Consider the following 8,996-nt stretch of genomic DNA (forward strand, 5'->3'; position numbering starts at 1 on the left):
CCGGCTTACGGGCCTTCAACATAGTTTGAATGACCGCCTCAGAAAATCCTTTGGCCCTCAGTACGGAAGCTTCAAGAGCCACACCGTCAAAACCAGCCGGGCCAGATCCTGGTAGACACAAGGGCCCTGAACGAGGAGGTCTGGTCGTTGTGGAAGCAGAAGAGGACGCTCCCGCGGGAGACCCTGTTTGTCTGAGAACCAATGCCGTCTGGGCCACATCTGAGCTATCAGAAGTAGGAAGGATTTCTCCTTCTTGCTTTAACTTCCTCACTACTCTGGGCAGGAGTGACACTGGAGGGAACACGTACGACAGCCGAAAGTTCCATGGAATTGCCAGTGCGTCCTCGAACTCCACTTGAGTATCCCTTGTTCTTGCTCCGAAGACCGGAACCTTGTGATTGTTTTGAGACGCCATCAGGTCTACATCTGGTAGACCCCACTTGTCCACTAGGAGTTTAAATACTTCAGGATGATGGCTCCACTCTCCGGCGTGTATGTCCTGACTACTGGGGAAGTCCGCTTACCAGTTGAGGACCCCCAAAATGAACACTGCCGAGATGGCTAGCAGATGGCGTTCCGCCCATGAAAGAATCTTTACCACTTCCATCATTGCCATGCGGCTTCAAGTGCCGCCTTGATGATTTATGTACGCTATTGTGGTGGCGTTGTCTGACTGTTCACGAACAGGCCTGTTCTGTACCAGATGCTGGGCCAGTTTCAGAGCATGGAACACTGCCCACAATTCCAGAATGTTTATCGGAAGGAGAGACTCCTCCCTAGTCCACCGACCCTGAAGAGAGTGTTGCTCCAACACCGCGCCCCAACCCCTCAGACTGGCATCCGTCGTCAGGAGGTCCCAGTTGGAGATCCAGAAGGGACGACCCCTGCACAATTGTTGGTCCTGTAGCCACCAGCTCAGCTGACAGACGAACCTCCGGAGACAAGGAGATCATGTGAGACCTGATCCGGTGAGGCAGACCGTCCCACTTGGCAAGAATCAGCTTCTGCAGAGGGCGGAAATGAAATTGAGCGTACTCTACCATGTTGAAAACCGACACCATGAGACCTAGTACTTGCATCGCCGAGTGTATCGACACTCGCGGGCAAAAGAGGAAGCATCACATCCTGACCTGAAATTTCAAGACTTTCTCCTCAGACAAGAACAACCGCTGGTTGTGTGTGTTCAACAATGCCCCCAGATGCACCATGCTCTGAGCAGGGACCAGGGATGATTTCTTCCAGTTGATGAGCCACCCATGGGCTTGCAGAAACTGGACGTCTGGGGAATCGCCAGGATCAGCAAGACGTCCAGATACATTAGGATCCTGATACCCTGACGGCGGAGCAGGGCCGTCATCACCGGATTCACGGAGCCGTGGTCAGTCCAAAGGGTAAGGCCCGGAAATGATAATGGAGGTTTCCAGTAGCAAACCGTAAGTATAGCTGATGCGACACGGCAATAGGTATATGTAGGTAAGCATCCTGTATGTCCAGGGATACCATATAGTCCCCTGGCCCCAAAGCCAGGACAATAGAGCGAAGGGTTTCCATACAAAACTTGGAGACCCTCACAAACTTGTTCAAAGACTTGAGGTTGAGAATGGGCCGAGAGGAACCATTCGGTTTCGGGACTAGGAACAGCATTGAATCGTACCTCCTGCCTCTCTGAGCCAGAGGCACTACCACTCCTGTGCCCAAGAGGGACTGAACCACCGAATGAAGAGTCTTTGCCTTTTACCTGATCCGAAGGGATGTCTGTCAGGCAAATGTGATGAGGGGGACGTTTCTTGAAGGATATGGCGTATCCGTGAGTGACGACTTCCTGTACCCAGGACTCTGTTTTGGAAGCAGGCTGACGGGCAGCCCAGGCACGTTTAGGTTTGGGCTTAGTGGATTTGGAAGTACGAGCCTGTATCTGGTACGCCTGACCCTTTACCTAACCTGGATGCTGAAAGGAACGAAAGGAAGTACTCTTAGCCTTCGGAGCTGAAGGAGTAGTACTAGGCAGACATGTAGTCTTAGCAGATGCTAAGTCAGCAATGATCTTGTTGAGATCTTCCCCAAAAAGTATGTTTCCCTCAAAAGGGATCACCTCCAAGGCCTTTCTAGAGTGCAGATCTACAGACCAGGACTGCAACCAGAGGATCCGGCGAGCCAGAACAGATATAGTAGATGCTTTGGCCGCCAGGATACCTGCATCAGATGCCGCCTCCTAAATATAATGGGAGTCCGTAATAATATATGAAAGACACTGCCTAGCATTATCAGGAAAATTAGACGGTAGTTCCGCCTCAACTTCCTGAACCCAGTCCTCTATGGCTTTAGCAGCCCAAGAGGCATGTGTGGATTGTGAGGAAGTAATATCCCGTTTAGATGACCCCCTGGTCTTAGGCGGGCGAGAGTTAGGATTTTGCTTAGCTAGTGACTTATGTAATTGCTGTAACCGAGAGAACAGAGTATCTGCCCACGGCGGATTAACTGCAGGGACAATATGTGACTGTAATGGCACAGGAGGTCCCACAGGGGGCGCAAGTCTAATTACTAGCGTAGTCAGTAAATTAGAGAAAACAGCCTTAGGTGGTCTTGATTTGGCCCCGTTGCTGCAGACTGACCATGGGGTATAGAATTCCCAGTACCTGAACCCTCAGCTGCTACGTTTTCCTCCGAGAAATCCGTGTCATCAACACTGCATGGTGCAGGATCAGCCATGTATTTACAACCCTGTGTAGCAGACATGATATGTAAGCGTAACCCTAGGGTGTAACAGTACAAGATAAGCAAACAAACTACCTGACAAAAATCCTCTGTACGGTGTGACTGCAAGGCAGAGCACAAACACAGGATTTCTGAGTTAAAATGTGAGGTAAAATGTGACTGAAAAACACAGAGAAAAATACAAAATACGTATATCTTGTGATATACCTATATTATCTAAAAACCCCGACGCACGGAGCCCCCTCAGGGTACAGAATATAAGGAGAGCCATATGTGTGAGATACATGAAACAGAGACCACACAGCAACCATTGCCACACACTCAGTCACATATACAATGCAGAGATTATTACCAACAATAACACTGCACTGGACCAGCAATACTAAGTAACTATACCACTGAGTAAAGCTATGTAGATATATATACAGTTGCGTAACTACTGCCCCCGCAGTCCTCGCGGTGGCTTGGGGGAGAGGGGCTGCGGGGGCGCCACTGACTTAGTACAGATTGACATGCGGACGAGCGTCCGCATGTCAATCTGCGGTCTCCTTCCCTCCGCTGCTGTGTTGGAGGGACACGGAGGGCACAGCGCGCGCCTCTCCAGTGTCCCTCCTGGCTCTCCGGCCGGTCTAATAAAGAAAGTTCCGTTCGTGAGCTCTGATTGGCTCACGAACCGGCACTTCCTTTATTAGACCCGCTGGAGAGCCAGGAGGAACACGGGAGAGGCGCGCGCTATGCGCTCCGTGTCCCTCCAACACAAAGGAGTGGGGGGGAGCAGGCACTTAGGAGGGCATATGTGGCACTGTGGGGGAATATCTGGCACTGGGGGCATATACCTGGCACTGTGGGGGAATATCTGGCACTGTGGGGAGCAGGCACTGAGGGGGCATATGTGGCACTGTGGGGGAATATCTGGCACTGGGGGCATATACCTGGCACTGTGGGGAATATCTGGCACTGGGGGGAGCAGGCACTGAGGGGGCATATGTGGCACTGTGGGGGAATATCTGGCACTGGGGGCATATACCTGGCACTGTGGGGGAATATCTGGCACTGGGGGGAGCAGGCACTGAGGGGGCATATGTGGCACTGTGGGGGAATATCTGGCACTGGGGGCATATACCTTGCACTGTGGGGGAATATCTGGCACTGAGGGGAGCAGGCACTGAGGGGGCATATGTGGCACTGTGGGGGAATATCTGGCACTGGGGGCATATGTGGCACTGGGGGGGTATATTTGGCACTGGGGGCATGTACCTGGCACTGTGGTGGAATATCTGGGACTGGGGGCATATACCTGGCACTGTGGGGGAATATCTGTCACTGGGGGCATATGTGGCACTGGGGGGGTATTTTTGGCACTGGGGGCATGTACCTGGCACTGTGGGGGAATATCTGGCACTGGGGGCATATGTGGCACTGGGAGTGCGGCCCTAGCAACGACCATGACACCCAGTGCATGAAACCCCTGGCAACGAGCAGGTAATTTAAAAGTAATTAGAAGCCTTACTGTAGAACTTAATGTGTAATGGGCATTACGGTGTGTGGCATAATGTATCACGGACATTGCGGTGAGTGTCATAATGTGTTAGGCATTACGGTGTGTTGTATACTATATCACGGGCACTGTGGTATGTGGTATAATGTCTCAGGGGCATTGCAGTGTGTGGCATAATGTATAATGGGCATTGCGGTGTGTGGCATAGGGTATAACGGGCATTGCAGTATGTGTCACAGGCATTACGGTGTGTGGTATACTATATCACTGGCATTGTGGTATGTGGTATAATGTCTCAGGGTCATTGCAGTGTGTGGCATAATGTATCACGGACATTGCGGTGTGTGTCATAATGTGTCAGGCATTACGGTGTGTTGTATACTATATCACGGGCATTGTGGTATGTGGTATAATGTCTCAGGATCATTGCGGTGTGTGTCATAATGTGTCACAGACATTGTATGTGCTATAATTTATCAGGGGCATTGCAGTGTGTAGCATAATGTATAACGGGCATTGCAATTCCTGTCATAATGTGTCACAGGCATTATGGTGTGTGGCATAATGTGCCGGGGGCATTACAGTGTGTGCATATTGTGTCGGGGGCATTATTGTGTGTGGCATAATGTCTGAGGGCCTTTGCAGTATGTGGCATAATGTATACTGGGCATTACTATAAGGAGGAAAAATGACAAATAATGTAAGGGGCATGAATCAGGATTATTTTTCTTTCCTGTGGTGGCTAACGTCTGGGCATGCAGGTTGCAAAACTGGGGTATAAGGTAGTCTTTTCCTGCAATGCCACGCCCCTTTATGCAAAGCCACGCCCATTTAAACGAAGACACACACACCCTTTTGGCGGCGCGCCTTCGGCGCGCACATGTTTGTCCCTTTACTAGTGCCAATCATGGGGGGGGGGGGGGGGGGGGAATTTTTGGCTTGGGGGAGAAAAATTTCTAGTTACGCCACTGTATATATATATATATATATATATATATATATATATATAAAACAATGCACAGTAAAGACTGGATGTATATCACGGGGTACTTGTACTAAATAACCCTGAATGTATGCACTTGTTCTTAACTAACACTGTCTAGACGACATGTAGAATACTTAAGTGTCCTGTAAATGCACAGCACTGATGAAGCAGGCGGCATTACAGAGGAGGCATTGCCCACCAGTCCCAGAGTCAGCGTAGCATGTGTGTAATGGCGCCCAAACGCTGACAGAGAGTGAGGGAGACAGAGAGATGCAGCTCCAGGGTGGGAACATTTACTCTCACCGGATCGCAATTTTCAGGCGGGTCCTGCCTGGGGGACCCTCTTACCTCCTCACTTGATGTGGCCATGTGATCCTGGAGAGCTGCGGCAAGTGTGTGTGCCCTAGGTGAAGAACCGGAGCCTCCGCTGTAAGTACCCGGCAATCAGGGACGCGGGAGTATACAGCGCTGCCAGGGGAGGTGATGCAGCTGCAGCAGGAGATGTCAGAACGACATCTAGCACTAAGAGTGCCTCTGCTGCAGCCCTTGAAGTCTTCTATCTTCTTTTAAGAAAGCTCTTTTCAGGGCTGCTGGAGCAGCCCTGCCTGTTAGTGTCCTGCCTGCAGAGCACCAACTTACAAACTGAGCTCCTGTGCACGGAGGCGGGGTTATAGAGGAGGCGGCGCTGAGCATCTTGGGAACAGTCAAAGCTTTTAGCCTGTTGGTGCCTCGGATCAAGATCCTACTCTACACCCCCGATGTTATTCCCTGTGGAACCCCAGTGTACCCCGATGCAGAAATATGTTTTTCCTGTGAGCTTGAAAAAATGACCTTGCAGCTGCTTTAGGCCCTGATACCCAGGTTATGGGCTATGCATCTATGCTTTAAACTCTTCATTCCAATCAAGATACACATTTGTCCTTGACACTACAGGATTTTACCTTGCACCACTTTACATACTGGAACTTACCACTTTACATGTTACAATTTCAGATTATCACTTCTAGTTAAGCCAACTGATATCTACTGTAATTCCTTCAATTACTGATTCACCTTACCCATTCAGAAGTCATGCTATGTGTTTTTAAGCTAGATAAGAGCATATCCTCCAATGTTCTGTTTCTGGACTTCCTTGCCAGTGGCAGTTGTAGAGGTGGGGCTGCAGCACAGTCCAAAATTGAAATAGGGAAGCTACACCACTGCCAATAACTCCCGGCAGGCAATGTTTGTCAGTTTGGGGTGGCAGTTGGTGTGGCTCCACTATCTGAATTTTGGACTATGCTGCAGCCCCACCTCTGGAAAGGAAGTCCAGGAACAGAGCATTTTCTACCCAATAGAATGAGTCATGTTGGAGGGAATGTAAGAGTTATCATCTGCTTTCCTGGATGTTTCTACTTACACAAACCACTGACTTTTTGCTTCTTTCATTGTGCCTGGCATAGAGTTGACTTTATCATTAGTTTCTCCAGGTCCATACAACTGCTGACAAGAAAGCAGGGGCGTAACTAGGGTAGGCCAGATGGTGACTTGCACATAGCGCAGTTTTACTGCAGGCGCACCATCTGCTCTTACAGCTCTGCAAGAAAGCCCTCATATATATATATATATATATATAGTCAAGCAGAGACTCGGCACTCCCATGTATAAACAGCAAAACTTGGTCCGGTGCCCTCATAACTGCATGGCAGCAGTAAATATAGAATCCTCACCAGCGGCACACAGGACACAGTCACAGAGACATTAAGTGGATATCAATATTTCTCTGACGTCCTAGTGGATGCTGGGAACTCCGTAAGGACCATGGGGAATAGCGGCTCCGCAGGAGACTGGGCACAAAAGTAAAGCTTTAGGACTACCTGGTGTGCACTGGCTCCTCCCCCTATGACCCTCCTCCAAGCCTCAGTTAGATTTTTGTGCCCGGCCGAGAAGGGTGCACACTAGGGGCTCTCCTGAGCTTCTTAGTGAAAGTTTAGTTTTAGGTTTTTTATTTTCAGTGAGACCTGCTGGCAACAGGCTCACTGCATCGAGGGACTAAGGGGAGAAGAAGCGAACTCACCTGCGTGCAGAGTGGATTGGGCTTCTTAGGCTACTGGACACCATTAGCTCCAGAGGGACCGAACACAGGCCCAGCCTCGGAGCTCGGTCCCAGAGCCGCGCCGCCGGCCCCCTTACAGAGCCAGAAGCAAGAAGAGGTCCGGAAAATCGGCGGCAGAAGACATCCTGTCTTCACCAAGGTAGCGCACAGCACTGCAGCTGTGCGCAATTGCTCCTCAGCACACTTCACACTTCGGTCACTGAGGGTGCAGGGCGCTAGGGGGGGGCGCCCTGAGCAGCAATAAAAACACCTTGGCTGGCGAAAATGCATCACATATAGCCCCCAGGGCTATATGGATGAATTTTAACCCCTGCCAGATTCCACAGAAAAACGTGAGAAAAGGCCGCCGAGAAGGGGGCGGAGCCTATCTCCTCAGCACACTGGCGCCATTTTCTCTCACAGCTCCGTTGGAGGGAAGCTCCCTGGCTCTCCCCTGCAGTTACTACACTACAGAAAGGGGTTAAAAAAGAGAGGGGGGCACTAATTAGGCGCAGTATAACAATACAGCAGCTATAAGGGGAAAAACACTTATATAAGGTTATCCCTGTATATATATATAGCGCTCTGGTGTGTGCTGGCATACTCTCCCTCTGTCTCCCCAAAGGGCTAGTGGGGTCCTGTCCTCTATCAGAGCATTCCCTGTGTGTGTGCTGTGTGTCGGTACGTTGTGTCGACATGTATGAGGAGGAAAATGAGGTGGAGGCGGAGCAATTGCCTGTAACAGAGATGTCACCCCCTAGGGAGTCGACATCTGAGTGGATGAGCTTATGGAAGGAATTATGTGAGTCAGCTCTTTACAAAAGATTGATGACATGAGACAGCCGGCGACTCAGCCTGTGCCTGTCCAGGTGTCTCAAAAGCCATCAGGGGCTCTAAAACGCCCGTTACCGCAGATGGCAGATACAGACGCCGACACGGATACTGACTCCAGTGTCGACGATTAAGAGACGAATGTGACTTCCAGTAGGGCCACACGTTACATGATTGAGGCTATGGAAAATGTTTTTACACATTTCTGATAATACCAGTACCACTAAAAAGGGTATTATGTTGGGTGAGAAAAAACTGCCTGTAGTTTTTCCTGCATCTGAGGAATTAAATGAAGTGTGTGATGATGCGTGGGTTTCCCCCGATAAAAACTGTTAATTCCTAAAAAGTTATTAGCATCATACCCCTTCCCGCCAGAGGATAGGGCACGTTGGGAAACACCCCCTAGGGTGAATAAAGAGCTCACACGCTTGTCTAAACAGGTGGCACTACCGTCCCCGGATACGGCCGCCCTTAAGGAACCTGCTGACAGAAAGCAGTAAAATATCCTAAAATGTATATACACTCACACGGGTGTGATACTGCGACCAGCAATCGCCTCAGCCTGGATGTGCAGTGCTGGGGTGGCTTGGTCGGATTCCCTGACTGACAATATTGATACCCTAGATAGGGACAGTATATTACTGACTATAGAGCATTTAAAAGATGCATTTCTATATATGCGTGATGCACAGAGGGATATTTGCCGACTGGCATCAAGAGTAAGTGCGCTGTCCATTTCTGCCAGAAGAGGGTTATGGACAAGACAGTGGTCAGGTGATGCTGATTCCAAAAGGCATATGGAAGTATCGCCTTATAAAAGGGAGGAGTTATTTGGGGTAGGTCTAACAGACCTGGTGGCCACGGCAACGGCTGGAAAATCCACATTTTTACCC

Source organism: Pseudophryne corroboree, chromosome 3, assembly GCF_028390025.1.
Source record: "Pseudophryne corroboree isolate aPseCor3 chromosome 3, aPseCor3.hap2, whole genome shotgun sequence".
NCBI lineage: Eukaryota > Metazoa > Chordata > Amphibia > Anura > Myobatrachidae > Pseudophryne > Pseudophryne corroboree.